A 16,743-nucleotide genomic window follows, 5' to 3' on the forward strand; every position below is an offset into this window, starting at 1 on the left:
GCTTCACAGTTGCTGACCAAAAGTAAAGCATTTTAAGAGATCCGTTAAAAGAAGCTTTATGTTGGACTAAGACCTTTTCCTGCAATGCTAAGAACCCAGACACAAGACTATTGTGCTAGCACAATAAGAAACCAGATCAGAAAGTGAAATGCATCATGCCAGGGTCACCGTCCAAATCGGGTCAAAACCAAAAACTAACAACAACATCAGAGGTGAAAAGCTAGGATAATGATTTTAAAATTTTGGTTTTAAACATCTAAGGTGTTTATATAGGTGAGGGATATTTTTAGCATTGTTTTTATCTTGGCAGTGTCCGGGGAGAGGGGGGACGGACTTGGGGAGAAGAAATAACAGCATTTAGCACAGTGAGACACATATACTGGGGCTAGTCACCCCTCACTGCTTGGATCAAGATGGAGCAGTGCATGGTGGGACATGTGATCTCTGCAGGCTGTACCACTGTTGAGAATAGAGAGGATGACTGCAATCTGCTATATTTTATACTAATTATTTATGATCTGGCAGCCCCAGCATATGGATAGCACAGCCCCCAATGGGCCAGTGTTCAGAAGCTCCAAATTACTGAAATCTGGTTTGTTTGCATCTACATCCAAGGTTCTGGGGTTTGCCGATCATAGTGGGTACTCATCAGTTATTGCGTTACCAGCAGTACGTACACATGGCGAGGCCAATCACCCTGGCTCCTGTTACTGTTTACTTGTGATCATAAAACAGCAATAAGCCGATTTAAAGCAGCCCAGCATAATCATGTTTGCAAATGTTATCCATTTTTTAAATAAAATAATAATAATAATAATGATGCTGAATTCCAGAGGGGAATTTAATCTTTCCAAAAACTAACCACTGCAAGTGAAAGAGGTAGTTTGCCATTTGAGGATTATTGACTCAAGCCCTCCCCTTCCTGAGGGCAGCAGAGTCCAGATATGAAGTTTTCCCAGCAGAAACCTTGGAACGAATCCAGAAAAGATTGTTCTTACCAGCTCTAAAACAAATTGTGAAAAATGGCTCAGCATATCCATCAGGCCATGCAGCTGAACAGATGGAGTGCAATTCAAACTATTAACTTGGGCTCAGCTCACTGCTGCTCCAAATTATGTTTCTTTTTCCTCTTTATAAAATAATGTGATTTAAGAGGAAGAAAGGAATGGGGTCAGGAAAAGCAGACACAAAGGCTCCTGTGCTGCTAGTCATGCCAGTATCTCCATCCCAATGGTGCCATGGCACAGGTTACACTGTTGCCAATGATAACAATACCCCAATTCCCTGCCCTGTGGAGTCTGAGGGATTTGCACACACAATGGGAGCTATGCCCTTTGACATGAAGAATTAAACATTAAGTTCTATATTACATATTATACTAAAGATTGCATCATCAAACAAAAGTCTTGCAGGAAAAAAAACAATTTGTGACCATGTAATTAAAAACGGTATCATAATGCATACGCACAATGGGAGAAAGCTAGTGTGGCCCAGGCAGCCTAATTCTGGCACTTCCTAATTTCTTAGGAATGCATCACTTGATTATAAAGTTATTTTAATGCAGTGCTTTTGTTTCTTCTATTTGTTTTAAAATGTAATTTCCTAGGTTGGTCGGTTTGTTTTAAACAAACTGAAAAACAAATTCTGTCATGTGTAAACCTTTTGACCCCCACATGGGTCGTCAGCAAGACTGGGAACTTTAGATCCATAGCACAGACCTCTGCCACCTGAACTAGAGAAGTAACTGCTAGCAGTAGTAGGCCATTATCACCTGTGGACCAGCACTAGAGGAGAATGACAGTGTCTGTTGTCAGCAAGTATTTGTGAAATCCATTGGCACACGAATGTGGGGGCTCAGGAATCTTGGTTTCTATTCTAGGTTCTGAAGGGAAGGAGTCTCTACAAATACTTCTTCACAGGTCATCCCCTGCACCACTGTAGGCGAGGTCAAGGTCCTTAAAGGGGAAAAAGGACACCTAACACCTCTTCTGGGGTCTCTTCCGGACTAAAGGAAGCTTCTGCAAGAGCTTGGGGAAATATGGCCAGTCTTGCCCTAATATCACGGGATAAGGTAGGTCTGCAGACATCTGTACCTTCATCTGGGTCTTGGTGCCCATCAACAGTCAGTCTTATTGTCCTGGAGGGATACCGTAAAACATCACCATGGATACATTTAATAGGGATTTTCCCCTTCTCGGGTATCCACTCTGGGATATCCATTCTGGGACGAACGTTTGGTCAGACGCCACATCTATGATGGTTATAGCCTGTTGTCCCTCTACTTCAACTGGGATTGTGAATTGCTCTAGGATTTTCCTCCCCAGTCCACACCTGCCTGAAGTTACACTCCCCAGAAGGGCAGTCTCGAAAATTGGTGCCCCTGTTGTCCACAGGAGTAACAGGTTATTTTGTCGGTCCTATGTTTTCTAGTGGCTGTGTCATCATCTCTCTGGGTGGGTTCTTCGCTCCTGTGCAGGTTTGGAACAAGGAATCAGTGGGGTGTTAAGGGTGTGGATCTGTTGTAGTGGGGAAATCTTACCCATTGGCCCTGAGCTGCACCCCATCCCTTATGCTATCCATTCACCAGCTGGCTGCATGGGCTTTCCTGGCATTTATCCAAGAGGGACCACCACTTTTGGGTCTCCAGCCCATCTCCTTCCCTGGTGTATCTGGAGTCATCGTTTCCTCCATAGCAGGTCCCCAAATGACTTACACAGCCACTTAGTCCTCCATGAGGTGAGTGGCCTCAGCTAGGGTTCCCAGCCAGTGCCTACAAACCCAATCTTGGCCAGCGAGTGGAAGGATCTGTATAAATTGTTCGAGGACTATGAGTTCAGCTGTCTGGGGTCCCGTTTGGGTCTCTGAGTTTAACCAATGCCCACAGAAGTCCTTAAGCCTTTGGATGAGCACCTGGGGTCATGCTTTGGCGGGGGTGGGGGGGAAAGGAGGGGAGAAGCACTCATAGCAAAAATGTTAACAGTAGGCTTCTTTGTCTAGGCCTAACCTCTCTAATATGGCTGCCTTCACTAGTCTTGGGCTACTATGTTGACGAGTCCCCAGTATGCAGCTTGGGCTTCCCTCATGAGGGGTGGGGCGAGGCAGATCACCCACTGAGCCTGAGGCCGGTGCGAAGCTGTAGCTACCCTCTCAAAAGTTACTAGGAAGGATTCTGGGTCATCATCTGTCACCTTAGGAATCACCAGGGCTGAAGCGTTTCCCTGAATTAAGGGGGAGGCATTTCCCGCAGGGGTGGGAATCTGAGGGGTAGAGGCTGGTACTAGCCCTGCTACTCATAACAACTGTGGGCTGCCATCTGTTCGAACAGCTGTTGTTGCCACTGTTGTTGTTGGGTTTGAGAGTCTGCCAGCCATTGCAGGTGCTGATTCCCCTCCATAGTTCTGTGGCATATACGGGGGAGAAAGAAAAGAAAAAGTGGGGGGGCAGGGGAAGTTGGGGTTTTGTGTGTGTGGTTTTGGTTTTTTGCTTCCCTTCTCTGCAGGGATGGTCTGCTGCACAAAATCCCATTTCAGGTACCACGTTGTCACCGGTCCCTGATGTAGTCTTTCGAGGGATCTCTACTGCCCCTGACTGTCTTCCTTTGGTTAGCCCCTGGTCAGGACAGTTTTGGGCCCTGGCCTCTAATGAGGCCTAGGGGTTTGCTCTAGTCTCTGTGGCAGTGTTTCAGGAGGTAACTTGGTGCAGGGGTGTTGCCCCTTCGCTGTCCCAGAACTTTCTGCCTCCTCTTCCTTCTCTCCTTTTATAATAAGAATTGTGTCCCCCATTGGTTGCAGCTGGGGGTGCCTGCCTCCATGATTGGCAGTTGTGTGTGTAGGCTGGAGAGGTTCCTCTCCCCTCTTCTGTTTCTGCTCAGTAGGGGGGTTGCAGACACCTTTGCAAGCTCACAGAGGGAGTTTTTCTAGAAAGCATACGGAACAGTCGGGATTGGCATGTGGCTGATATTTTATTGGTACAGCTGGCATTTAATTGCAAATCCAGTACAGTTTACGGACAATACAAGGACTGGTAAAGAAGAGGTAGAGGAAACAATGTAGTGCTTTAAAAAATAAAATAAAAAGAGGTTTGGGCAGCTGGCCTTCACTGGTCTAAGCTAACAACAGAAACAATTTCCACTCAGACAGCTTAAGGAGTTCAATGTTGAAACATGGGATTTTATGGTCTGTATTATGGCCATTTGATAGGCTATTCCCCTACACAAACAGCACTAAATTGTGAGTGTGTGCCTATGTGTAGGCAGGGAAAGAAGAAAATGTATATATCGGATTTAGCGACAACAGATTGGCATCTGCAGCAGACCACAGGCCCTGGCAGGAATTCTCCAGTAATTAAGACACGAGTGCTAAAAAGCAGTTAAACTAAACACAGATTTGCGATGCTGAAAAGATGCCCTGGGCTCACATTACCCAACAGCAGGTGCTAGAGCCAAGTGCATAACCTACAATGCCTACCGCTCTTCCCCTTCAGGAAGAAGATTCATTCAGGGACTCTCATACGGGAAAGAATGGCACAGCAGCCAACCCCCCCCACCAGCCCATTAGGTCCGCTCTGCCACCCTCACCAACCACTCAGGGCTTTGTCTCAAGGCAAACTACAACAAAACCCCACAGGCTCCTCTGGCTTTACTGAGCCCAGTGCCACAGACTGTAAGAGATCTGGAAGAAAAAATAAAGATAACAATATAGGCTGAAGGGGAGGAAAAGACAACCCTGGGGAAAAGGCAGGAAATACTTGTTTGTGTTAGAAAAATCAGTTTACAGAGTCCATGATTTCTTTATATGGTTCTTACTTAGTGCCCTTACCCCAGCCCCCTTCCCCACAACAACATTATCCCTCCCCCTGCCAGCAAAAAATTAATGGGTCAGTGTGGGGAAATCACACAACAAGCCACACTGTTGAGGGTGTTGTGTGGGAAACGAAGGATCAGAGAAAAAGCTGGCTTGTTTTGGCCAAAATGGATTGTGCTCCTACTCGTGCAAAGAAATGCGCAAAGAAAGGCTCATGAAGAGCTTGTCTTCACTTCCCTTTTTTTTGTTAAATAATAAAAGTGTTTACACCTCGGGGTTACTCATGCATGTGAGCTATCCTGAAATAAAAAGGCACAGCGAGGACCAGGCACCTGAGTTTTACCATGAGGTAAACTCACCTAGATCAGCACAATATCCCTGCCTAGAGCTGACATTGAGGTAAATTCACCACACAGTAAGACTAACGTAACTGGTCTTTATTTTTTTTTTTAATTTCAGGATAGCTCACATGCATGAGTTACACAGAGGTTTACAAAGGCAGTTTTTCTGAGCAGTGAAAATTACCCATAAGTAAGCACGACACAGGGAGCAATTAGACAATCTTTCCCAAGGGACTGTTGATCCCTGCCCAATGTCTGTCAGAGTGTAAAGCCTGAGGCTGCAGCCTGGAGCAGCTTCTTCATCCCATTTGTATCGGAGGAGAAAGAATTCCAGGTCAGATTTAAAAATCTTGGCTTCTAGAATGACTAATTCTGGGCTTGCAAGAACCAATCTTCTCCATTCACATACAAATCCACCACAAAACAGCCATCTTCTTTTCTCTGCAAAATACTGAATTATGTTATATGGGAGCCCTACTACTGTTGCAGGACAATACCAGAATGGAGACAAACCTCTGTAGCAATCCTGCATCTGCAATTCTGATGAACCTCCAATTAAGACAAAAATGAAAATTAGACTTGAGCACAATTTTGGGATAAGTGAAATACACAGCAGGAACCGCCTCAAAATACATTAATCTGGCGGCAGGTTTCAAAGACAATGCCATAAAAATGAACGCCTGGTACAAAACTCAATCAGCATTACTATGAAGCCTTATTCTAGTCAGATACTTGATTATACTTGATGGTACCATTTGTATTTTGTCATGCCAAGACAGTTAATTGAATCGAAAGAAAGACTGAACCACCTGCAGGACAACTCTGCCCCTCTTCTACTTTTCTGCCCTTGTATTTTAATTGCATTGCCTCTCTCTGCTTTATCATTAATTTCCAGCTCAATATCCCTATTTGTCTGCTCCTACCACAGTCACACCACTTTTTTCCAGGCCACTCCCCATACATGGAATGCCCTATCCAGAACTGATCCTAGAGGCCATTAACTTCTCATTCAAATTCCTCCTTAGAGATAAGCTAACTAATGATAGCTACATAGAGAAGCTGCCAGAGATGCTTAATAATAATCAGCATGGAAATATCAAAGCATGGCCATGCAAAACAGGATCAACCCATGAAGTTCTTTGTTCTTCCAATTCAACTCCTCTCAATTCACTCATCTCTGCTAGTTGCTCATTTTCACAGCAGATGTTTATGAATCCTTTACAAAAATGTTTCCACTTTGTGATCCATAAATATGAAAGAAGTGACATTTCTTTTAATCACTATAGTGTGTTCTAGCCTGTGACTGGCTTGCCAAATTCCAACTGTGGCAAAGGCCTTGTGCTTCTGTTATAGTTATGTATCCATTTTGACGCATCTAATCTCTGCCAAGATCAGAGTTGCTTGTCATCCTTTCCTTGTTTCTCAGATCTGGTAAGAAAGTATGCATGTCTGTTATATAGACGTTCCACTGTCGAGTTTCCATATTGTGATGTTGTTGCTCAGTAGCTGCATAGTGTTAAGTCCGATCATCTCTTGAAACAACAGCTTTTATGAGCAAGTCATTCACTATATGGATTTCACATTCTCCTAATCCATTTGCTTGAGGGTTACTAGGATTACACATGTTAAAATTTGTAAGTTTTATAGGACTTATTCTCGAACTGCAGCCTATTGTATATTAGTCCTTGAACTTTCCTGACATGTAACTGTGGATTTAATGTATTTGATCACAGTTGATCCTGACCTACCTTTAATAGTCATTACTTTTGGTTTTAACCCATAAAGCCCTAAATGGCCTAAGATCATACTACCCAAGAGACCATCCCTCTCCCCACTATACATTGCAACTGCTGTGGTCGGGGATGTGCTGATGAAAATATAATGGGCGGTGGGGAGGTGCTACTAGAAGGACATTTTCTGAAACAACCTCAGAGCTCTGGAATGCCCTGTTGACCCTGGTCCAAGATAGTCCAGATTTGGCAACTTTCAGGATACACTGAAGGGCTTGTACATTTCACCTGGCCTTTGAAGAGAGGTAGGTGGACAGAGGTAATAGCTAATGTAGAAGATGGGTAATATTCAAGTACGTGCTGAGGCTTAGTAGAAGGAGTGTGCTGATGTAATACATTTTGGCTTTGTAAATTTAAATAAATGGCAGAGTGCTCAGAGCCTGTGTATGGGCACTCTTTCTAGAAGAATTTCTAATCTTTGGAATAAAGTTACTAAAGTAGTCCAGGACAAACATCAATTCTGACTCTGTTCATGTGGCATTAGATACTTCCCACTGTACATCTCTCTACTTTAGATAGGTTTCACACATGCTCATCACAACCACTTAATCAGAAGCCAGAACAGACAATCTATTTTTAATACTTAGTTATGTCAAGACGCCCTTCATAAAGCCTTTCCAACATGACCCTTATCACTGTGGGAAAGGTGCACAACAGCAGTTCATTGACAGCTTATGTTTATATTGGGAACATGCAGATGGAAAGCCTGGATTTGCCCATCCTTTACTTACAACTTGTATTACTCCTTGTGTCTTGGATGTTTCTTCTTCCCAACTCATTCCATGTTCCTGACAATACTGTAACATTGTGCTTCTATCATGTTTACATGTGCCATTACTAGAGTGGATAAAAATGCTTTGGTTTTTAAAAATTTTTTTATTTCAAATAACTTTTTAAAATTAAATTAAATAGAGGTTTATTTAAAAAATAAACCTATTTAAAATTAAATTTACAATTGTCAAGGCCTAAACTTCTTATAATCATTAAAAATTAAATACAAAAAGTATACTAAGCAGTATGTTTGCTGCCAGGTTTTAAAGAAAGTTCCAGCAGTTCAGTGATTCAAGTCACTGGTTAAGCACCTGGAACCAATGTTTGCTGAAGTGCTAAACCAGCTTTTGACATCAGTAGCCTCTTCTGCAGGTGCTGAGAGACTATTTTCTTCATTTCAGTTCATTCAACTAATTCAATTCAAAGCTGAGAAACCAGTTAGGTGTTGAAAACAGCAAGAAAGCTTGCTTTCCGCTTCCAATTTATGACTAGAAATTAGGTGAGAGGACGTGATCTACTAGTTCTAAAATCTTGACGACATGGTGACCAGAAACAATCACAATTCACTAACTACAGATAATACTTCCTTAGTTTAATAAATTAGTTTTAAATGCAACCCATGTTTTGATCAGAAAAAAAATCAAAGATTATGTATCTAGCACATTTAAATGAAATTTTAATAAACATTTCAACTACTGTTTTTGTGCATTTTAAATTGCATGTTTATCCATATAACTGTGACGAGCCCAAATAAAATGTTAACCTGGTAAGAACTACATCATTCACCATTTTCTTATATAAGAAATGTAAAAATTAAGAATCTGAATAAATGTGCATTGATATTGTGCATCTTTCTGGTTAGCAAAATGAAGTATTAAACTGAGTGTGACGATTATATTTAATTGTAAATCAACGTGTTTTAATGGTTACTAACCAACAAGAATCATCCTCTCCTTAGGAAAATAAAGTACAAACGCAAAACATGATTAAGATTGCCAATTTATTTTTCTGCTTATTTAAATTAAAATCAGTGATTTAAAATGTTTTGATTTAAAAATCAATCCACCGGGCTGTTTCTGCTTGCCTCAGTCTGGCTGTGCATCATCAAGTAGAGCATAAGTTCTGACAGCACATCTGAAGTTACAAAGTGACATCCAGACTGGAATATAGCTGCAGCCTGCCACTTCCTGTAGCTCCCATTGGCCGGGAATGGTGAACTGCAGCCACTGGGGGCTGCAGAGGGCCATGCCTGCAAATGGTCAACATCAGCAAAATGTCTCACGGCCTGCAATCAGACTACCCTAATGGGCTGCATGTGGCCCACCACTGGCCTAAGGGTACATCTACATTGCAATAAAAGATCTGCAGCACAGACCAGCTGGCTTGGGCTCGGACTGCAGAGCTATGAAATTGCTGTGTAGATGTCCAGGTTCAGGCTCCAGCCCAAGCCTCAACATTTACACCACTGGTTCTCAACATGTACTCCTCAGGGTATGCAGAAGTCTTCCGTAAGTACATCAATTCATCTAGATATTTACTTAGTTTTACAACAGGCTACATAAAAAGCACTAGTGAAGTCAATAGAACCTGAAATTTCATATGACTTGTTTATACTGCTCTATATGCTATACACTGAAATGTAAGTATTTTATAAAAAATATACTCAATTGGAATATAATTATATGGTAAAAATAAGCAATTTTTCAGTAACAGTTGCTGCGACACTTTTTGTATTTTTATGTCTGATTTTGTAAGCAAGTAGTTTTTAAGTGAGGTGAAACTTGGGGGTACGCAAGACAAATCAGACTCCTGACTGGGATACAGTTAGGGTGACCAGACAGCAAATGTGAAAAATCGGGATGGGGGTGGGGTTAATAGGAGCCTATATAAGAAAAAGACCCCAAAATCGGGACTGTCCCTATGAAATCGGGACATCTGGTCACCCTAGATACAGTAGTCTGGAAAGGATGAGAGCCCCGATCTATACTGCAGTTTTAGCCCCACAAGCTCAAGTCAATTGACCTGGGCTCTGAGACTCGTTACTGCAGATCTTTTATTGTAGTGTAGGCGTACCCATAGCCTATGTTTGTTCTTTCCAAAGCCGTCATTGTGTCCTTTCTTGGGTACTGTAGTCAAAGCTTGAGCTTTGAAACTATGGACCATAGAAAAAACTTGTAATACTTAGTATTTAACTATATGCCAAGTCTAGCAGATCTAATAATTTATGCATATATTCTCTGCTATTATAGCTCTTGCAGCATATGTTCAGTCTTTCATCTCTAGGAGTACAGCTCCCAGACTTGCTTTCGAAGCACCTGGGGAGAACTTGATTTTTTAGTGGGTCAAAAAATTGCAACACCACTGCCAATGTCAGTACGTGCTTCAAATCCTTGAACTCTGATGCTGTGGTCCATGCTGTGAGAGAGAGAGAGGGGTGTAGGTGAGGGTTTTTTCTTTAGGCAAGTTGTTAGAGCTGGATAGTTGGGTATGAAATTGCTAACATAATTCAACGTGCCCTACAACCTCTGATTTTTTGCAGGACGGGGAGTCCTACCGGTTCTGTATTGCCTCCATCTCACAACATTATTCACTTTATGGTCAATTTCCCTCTTCAGTAGGTAATATCAGTTGTTTGACACTTGGCCTTGTTCATTTTCAGGTTGCTTCTTGCATTTTCCAGCATGCTCTGCAGTCACTCCTGATGTTAAATAGGAGGGCCTACCTAGAGTATTCCATGTATATATCAGTGCACACTTTCACTCAGGAGACACTGTTCAGCATGTGGGGCATTGTGCAGTGAAATATTCTTGATGCTGACCATATTCTGAAAGTAAGACTCAGGAAGCAGTATTTACTAACCAGTATATTAAAGGTGCAAGTCTTGGAGTTTTCTGGGTGATGGGGAAGTCTACCAAAACATTGCTGATATATGTAATATACTGAAGAATTTGGTTCCTGACATCTCAAACATTTTGTTCCTGAGGAAACTGAAGTTGAAATGTTCCTGTTCTGCTCATTATAGGGAGGCAGGTTCGTCCTATGCCCGTTTTACCCTCCACAACTGCTGAACAGCAAATCCAGTCTGTTGGTTCCTCTTTCTATACTCATTACAGTTGCCATAGTGTTATTACTGGTTTTGTGTTTTTTCCACCTCCGCCATCTTTTTATTTTCTGTCAACTATGGTGTTTAGGAGTTATGTGCTCTGTGACTCTCTCTACGGCCTTTATTTGCATTTGTTTGTTCATTGGCGTGGCATATGGATATTGCCTTTTCAAGTGTCCACTCCATGTTCGAGAGTAGCCTTTTATGTACTTTTGAGTTGCTGCATCCCAAAATGATTTGCTCTTTAATGAGAGAGATTTCATATTCCAAAGCCACAAGATAGGCTTTTTAAAGTTTTAAACCTGTGAGATTCCTCTATTGTTTCCTCTCCTTTCTGCATCTTCACCTGGAAGAGATTTCTCATCGATTAGATATCCCAGCTCAGGACACAATCCTCAAGATTTTATTCATTATAACATCTAATTCTTACTCACCTCCCAAACCTTAAATATGAAGTGCACTGAATACATTCAGTGCTTCAGCAATAGCTACTGTCACAAACAGTGCAATTTTTTGCTCTTCTTCCATTTTACTAGACCTTCCAACTTTCATACTGCTCAAACTGCTATTTGAACCTTTCTCAAGTTATTTCAGCATTCCCCATGGGTTTTTAAGGGCAGTGAGAGAGTTTCATTTTACAGAATCACAGTCTTTGTGGCAGTCATTTTGACTGTATCTTTCTTGTTTCAAACACTTGAAAGCAATGTTGACTGCAATCTGTTTTTGTTGTTGTTGTTGTCGTCCCCCCCCAAGATTCACTGAGAATCATCCTTTCCACTTCTGGTCACATGCCATATTTCAGCTTTAGGATAACATTTATTCGACTAGCAACAAGAACCAATTTATAAAGGTAAACAGAGAACTGATATAGTAGAGCCTCAGAGTTACAAACAGCAGAGTCATGAACTGACCAGTCAACCACACCCCTCATTTGGAAACAGATGTACACAGACAGCAGCAGAACCAAACAGAAAAAACAACAACAAAAACAAGCCAAATACAGTATATTACTGTGTTAAACATAAAACTACTAAAATATAAAGGGAAAGCAGAATTTTTCATTCAGTTGTAAACTCTTAAAAGAACCACCATAGTGTTATGCCCAGAGTTACAAACATTTCAGAGTTACGAGCAACCTCCATTCCTGAGGTGTTAGTACAGTAGAGCCTCAGAGTTACAGTTATAATGTAGGCTGGCTGTATTGTCACCTCCAATTCTGCAACCTGTTCCTGTCTCTGTGCATAAGCAAGTCTGCAAGAATAAACAAGAAGTGTAGCACTGTGTACTGTTCTGCAAAATAATGTCAACTTCCTCCAAGTTTAACTTGAGTTGTAGTATTTCCGATGAGAAGCGCAGAAAGGACAGTAACTGAAATACTTCCCTGATAGGATAGGTTGTCCATTTAGAAAATACAATCTAATTCTAAATTACTGAGGAACAATCGTCATTCTGATATATTTTGCTTTCCATAACCAAATCTCTGTACAACTTTTCATGAGTGATGTACCTGAATACTTGGATACTAATATCTAAACTGTATTCTTAAATTTATTCACCTAAATTTGGGTTATTGCTGATAATGTACTATATGTATCATATGACTTTTAAAAACAAACTTTGTATTTGTGGATAATCTAGCATTATACCCAGATGTACACTCTTTTCTCAACCTGTGTATTATATAATTTTAACATTAGCTTTACTAAAATTTGTATTTCTGCAGCAAATTCCAGAAACCAAGGTAGCTTTTCCCATGCCCACCACTCACCCATGCACTGCACCCATGAATAGTCTCTCAAACTTCCATTGATAGGAAAGAGAAACGCTATCTCAACCACCCCGGGCCACCAGAATGGGATCTTCCAATTTATGAGACAGTGACAAGGCAAAGCCAAGACAAAGTGGATGCCGTCCCCACCATCGCCAACGGGGTTCACAGTGGGAGCACTCTTCTAGGGCACACCACAATTCCACAAGTCAATCCAGATAGCCAGAAGCAGATGTGCCTCTGGTACCTTTCTCCAACCTTGCTCTAGGGGTTATGGGTAAAAACAACAAACAAAATACCAGCATCAGTAAAAAATGAAAGTCCACAACAGCTCAGCCAAAGAGACAGCCTGACATTGGCAGAGGAGTTCCATTTCAACTGAATCCTTAAAGTGAAGTAACTAAAGAATTGCTTCTAGCCTTTGTCTCTGTTCTAGAGTTTCATCTCCCTGGGGAAAGATTCAACAAGATTTTCCCTTCTACGCTATCCTACATGATTCAGAGTCCACTTACACATGTACCTGAAATAGGTCTAGAGCTATTTCTCACCCCCACTGCTACTGCCTCCTATTGTTAATTAAGATGAGTCCAAAGATACCACAAGACCTTGGCTCCTTGCAGAATGCAGCATGATTTATTAGCCTGCGTTATTAGAGAGATTTATAGAGATCATCGTTAGACAAGCACGGCTCCTATTTCTCATTTTACAAATGCAGACGTCTGCTTTCTTTGCTAGGAGGAAAGGCTCAAGAAATGCAGAGTGGCTTACATTTAAGTAGCCATTGTACTGACAATTTGGAAAAGAAGGTATATACCAAGACCCATAGTTTTACCTCACATTCAAATAATATTACCCAGGAATAAAGAAAAAAATGAGATGTGAAGATAGCCTTATGCGGTAACCTCTCTCATGGCTGTTACTTATGTTTTGCTAAGGCACAGATAAGCTGGGCACACAGAGAATGGGTACATGCCCCGCATTGCTATATGGCCTTTATTGCAGCAGTTTCCAGGATGAACAGTGAAAGGGCAACTTTTCTCAGAATTTAGCAACATGACTGCTTATGGGGTTCTCCCTGATGTAATAAGAGCTGCTGCCTCTGCCTGACATTCAGATTCTGGAGAAATTAAAAGATGAATTTGTAGGCCTCTGCTACACTACTCCAGGCATACGGTCCAGCACCCATCAGCCTCCAGAAGCAACCCTTCTCTCTCCCTCTACTACACCTTATCTCTGGGAAATCTCATCCACAAACACAAATTCAAACAGCTCTATGCTTGGGACTCACAGATCTACCTGTTTCCTCCACACCTGTCTCCTTTTGTCTAAGCTAAAATCTCAGGCTTCTCTTGGACATATCATAGACGTCCAGCCACCAGCTCAAGCTAAACATGGCTAAAACAGAGCTCCTAAATTCTCTCCCTCACCTCCCATCACCACCTCCCAAGTCCTTCCCACTGCCTCCTTTTTCAATCACTGTGGACTACACTACCATCCTGCCTGTCACTGAAGCCTGTAAACAGGGCATCATCTTCAACTCAGTCTCTCGCTAGGTCCTCACATCCAGAAATCTTGCTGATTTCTTTCTATACAAGATCTCTAAGATTCAGCCTGTCCTATGCCTCAACACAGCTAAAATGTCTGTCTCAATTACGGCGACATCCTTCCCTTTGGTTTTGACAAATGTACTCGTGTCCCCACTCATATCCATTCACCGGGCTACTGCACAGATCATTCTCCTAGTCCATCACTTTGACTAGGTCACCCCTCTCTTTGAATTCTTCTTCTGGATATCCCTTCTCTATGGCATGAAACATAAGCCACTTGTCTTCACTTTCAAAGCCATTCACAGTCAATCCTGACCCCACCTATCATCTCATTTTCTATCAAGCTGTCGATGTTTACATCTGATTGGCCTCCATTGCCCACTTGTTAAATTTTCAAACACCTTCATGCTTTCTCCAATGCTCCCACACACACTTGTGAGAGGCACTACCCAAAGATACTTGCAAAACTACATCATTATCCACCTTCAAATACCTCCTCACCGCTCTGCTTTGCTGTAACCCTTACAAAGAAACATTGACAATTATGACATTGCTGATCTGCAGAGACACTTATGCCCATTATGCTGACCAGTACTCTCTCACTACTTCCTTGTACTCCCCTATCTGTCTGTATCTACCTGCTTCGTTTTATTACTTCAATTATAAATCACCATCTTTTTGTTAAAAAAAAAACAGGAGTACTTGTGGCACCTTAAAGACTAACAAATTTATTTAAGCATGAGCTTTCGTGAGCTACAGCTCACTTCTTCGGATGCATAGAATGGAACACACAGACAGGATATTTATACATACAGAGAACATGAAAAGGTGGAAGTATGCATACCAACAGGCAGAGTCTAATCAATTGAGATGAGCTATCGTTAGCAGGAGGAAAAAACTTTTTGAAGTGATAATTAAGATGGCCCATAGAAGGTGTGAGGAGAACTTAACATAGGGAAATAGATTCAATTGGTGTAATGACCCAACCATTCCCAGTCTTTGTTTAGGCCACAGTTAATTGTATCTAGTTTGCATATTAATTCAAGTTCAGCAGTTTCTCTTTGGAGTCTGTTTTTGAAGTTTTTTTGTTGCAAAATTGCCACTTTCAAGTCTGTCACTGAGTGGTTAGAGAGGTTGAAGTGTTCTCCCACTGGTTTTTGAATGTTATGATTCCTGATGTCAGATTTGAGTCCATTTATTCTTTTGCGTAGAGACTGTCCGGTTTGGCCAATGTACATGAAACCTGTCATCTTTTTGTTCTGTGTTTGTAGAGTGCCTGTGAATGGTCTACACTGGCATAGTGTGAAAAATCTACACTCCTAAGAGATGTAGCTATGCCTACCTAACGCCCAGTGCAGACAGCGCTAGGTCAATGGAAGAATTCTTCCAATGACCTAGCTACCACCTCTCAGGGAAGCGGATTACCTACATCAACGGGAGAACCCCTCCCCTTGTCATAGGTAGTGTCTACACTGAAGCGCTGCAGCAGTGCTGTTGCCGTGGCTTAAGTGTAGATATACCCTACCACAATAGAGTCCTGGTCCATGACCGAGGCTACTAGGCACTATAGGAAAGCAAATAATGCCCACACGCCCAGGTCAGTCAATTTATCCTCTGAACCACTCCCAAACAAGTGAATGAGAATTTTGCCTCTCGCTTCAACAGGAGCAGGATCTGTCTCTCTACATGATTCCAGAGATATTCACAGGATTATACTTCCTGCACACTCCTTGTTTTATGCAGATGGGAGATGCAATTAAATGGCAAATGGATTTCAGTTGTTTTTGTTTCGTTTTAAAGGAAGACACTTTCCCAATCAATTAAAAACCAAATTCAAAGGGGGAAAACCCACACCAAAACATTGATTGTTCTCTTGTCTAAACTCCCTGATCAAATCACGAACACACAAGTTTTGATCTTCAGCGGCTTGCTTAGTATAGTCTAGTCCCTACTGATTAGGAGCTAAGGGAAGGGCTATGTAGCTAGCAGAAAGAGAGGCTTTTCTATTTATCTGATTTCAACATGCCTGAGTTATCAGACTCTAGAGGGATTCATTAATGAGAATAAAACTCTTGCTTGATGCAAGTCAGGAAGGTTCTTCTCTGTAAATATCTATGCTCCAGAGACTTTACACTGATTACGTGCCTTAGCGCCGACTGAGTGACGCACGTTAAACTGACACAGCCACCACACCAAAAAACTCCCCACACTTATCAAGGTTGACAAATCCAGAAGTTAGTAGTACAAGATAGGAAGGGGGAGGGGGAAGGGCTTCACGCCCCTAGAAGGGAGACAAAGCCAAGGAGAGGACTAAGAGCACTAAAAGAATGCACGAGGTAGATGTTTCCCCAACACTGGATTTGCCATAGCAACTCTATTCAACAATTGACACTAGTGGCATGTAAAAAACCCACTATTACATCCTCACAGACACCCATACAAGGCGGGTGTGAGGTATTATCCACATTTCATAGATGAAGAAATGGAAGCAGAAAGCTTAAGTGACCTGGCCAATGTCACACAGGAAGTCTGTGGCACAACTGGGAACATAACTCTGCAGTTTGGCTGCTGAATCTGCTGTTGGTAACTCTTCCAGGAAGGGAGGAAAACATGCACAAAGC

At 41.9% G+C, this 16,743-nt stretch overlaps 1 protein-coding gene across 2 annotated transcripts in view; it reads right to left on the reverse strand.

Annotated features, from left to right (window-relative positions):
* The window catches only part of IGSF3 (immunoglobulin superfamily member 3), a 150,561-nt gene that overhangs the window by 109,088 nt on the left and 24,730 nt on the right, over nt 1–16,743 (reverse strand). The window lies entirely within an intron of this gene.

This window comes from Mauremys reevesii, linkage group 1 (genome assembly GCF_016161935.1).
Source record: "Mauremys reevesii isolate NIE-2019 linkage group 1, ASM1616193v1, whole genome shotgun sequence".
In the NCBI taxonomy this organism is placed as follows: domain Eukaryota; kingdom Metazoa; phylum Chordata; order Testudines; family Geoemydidae; genus Mauremys; species Mauremys reevesii.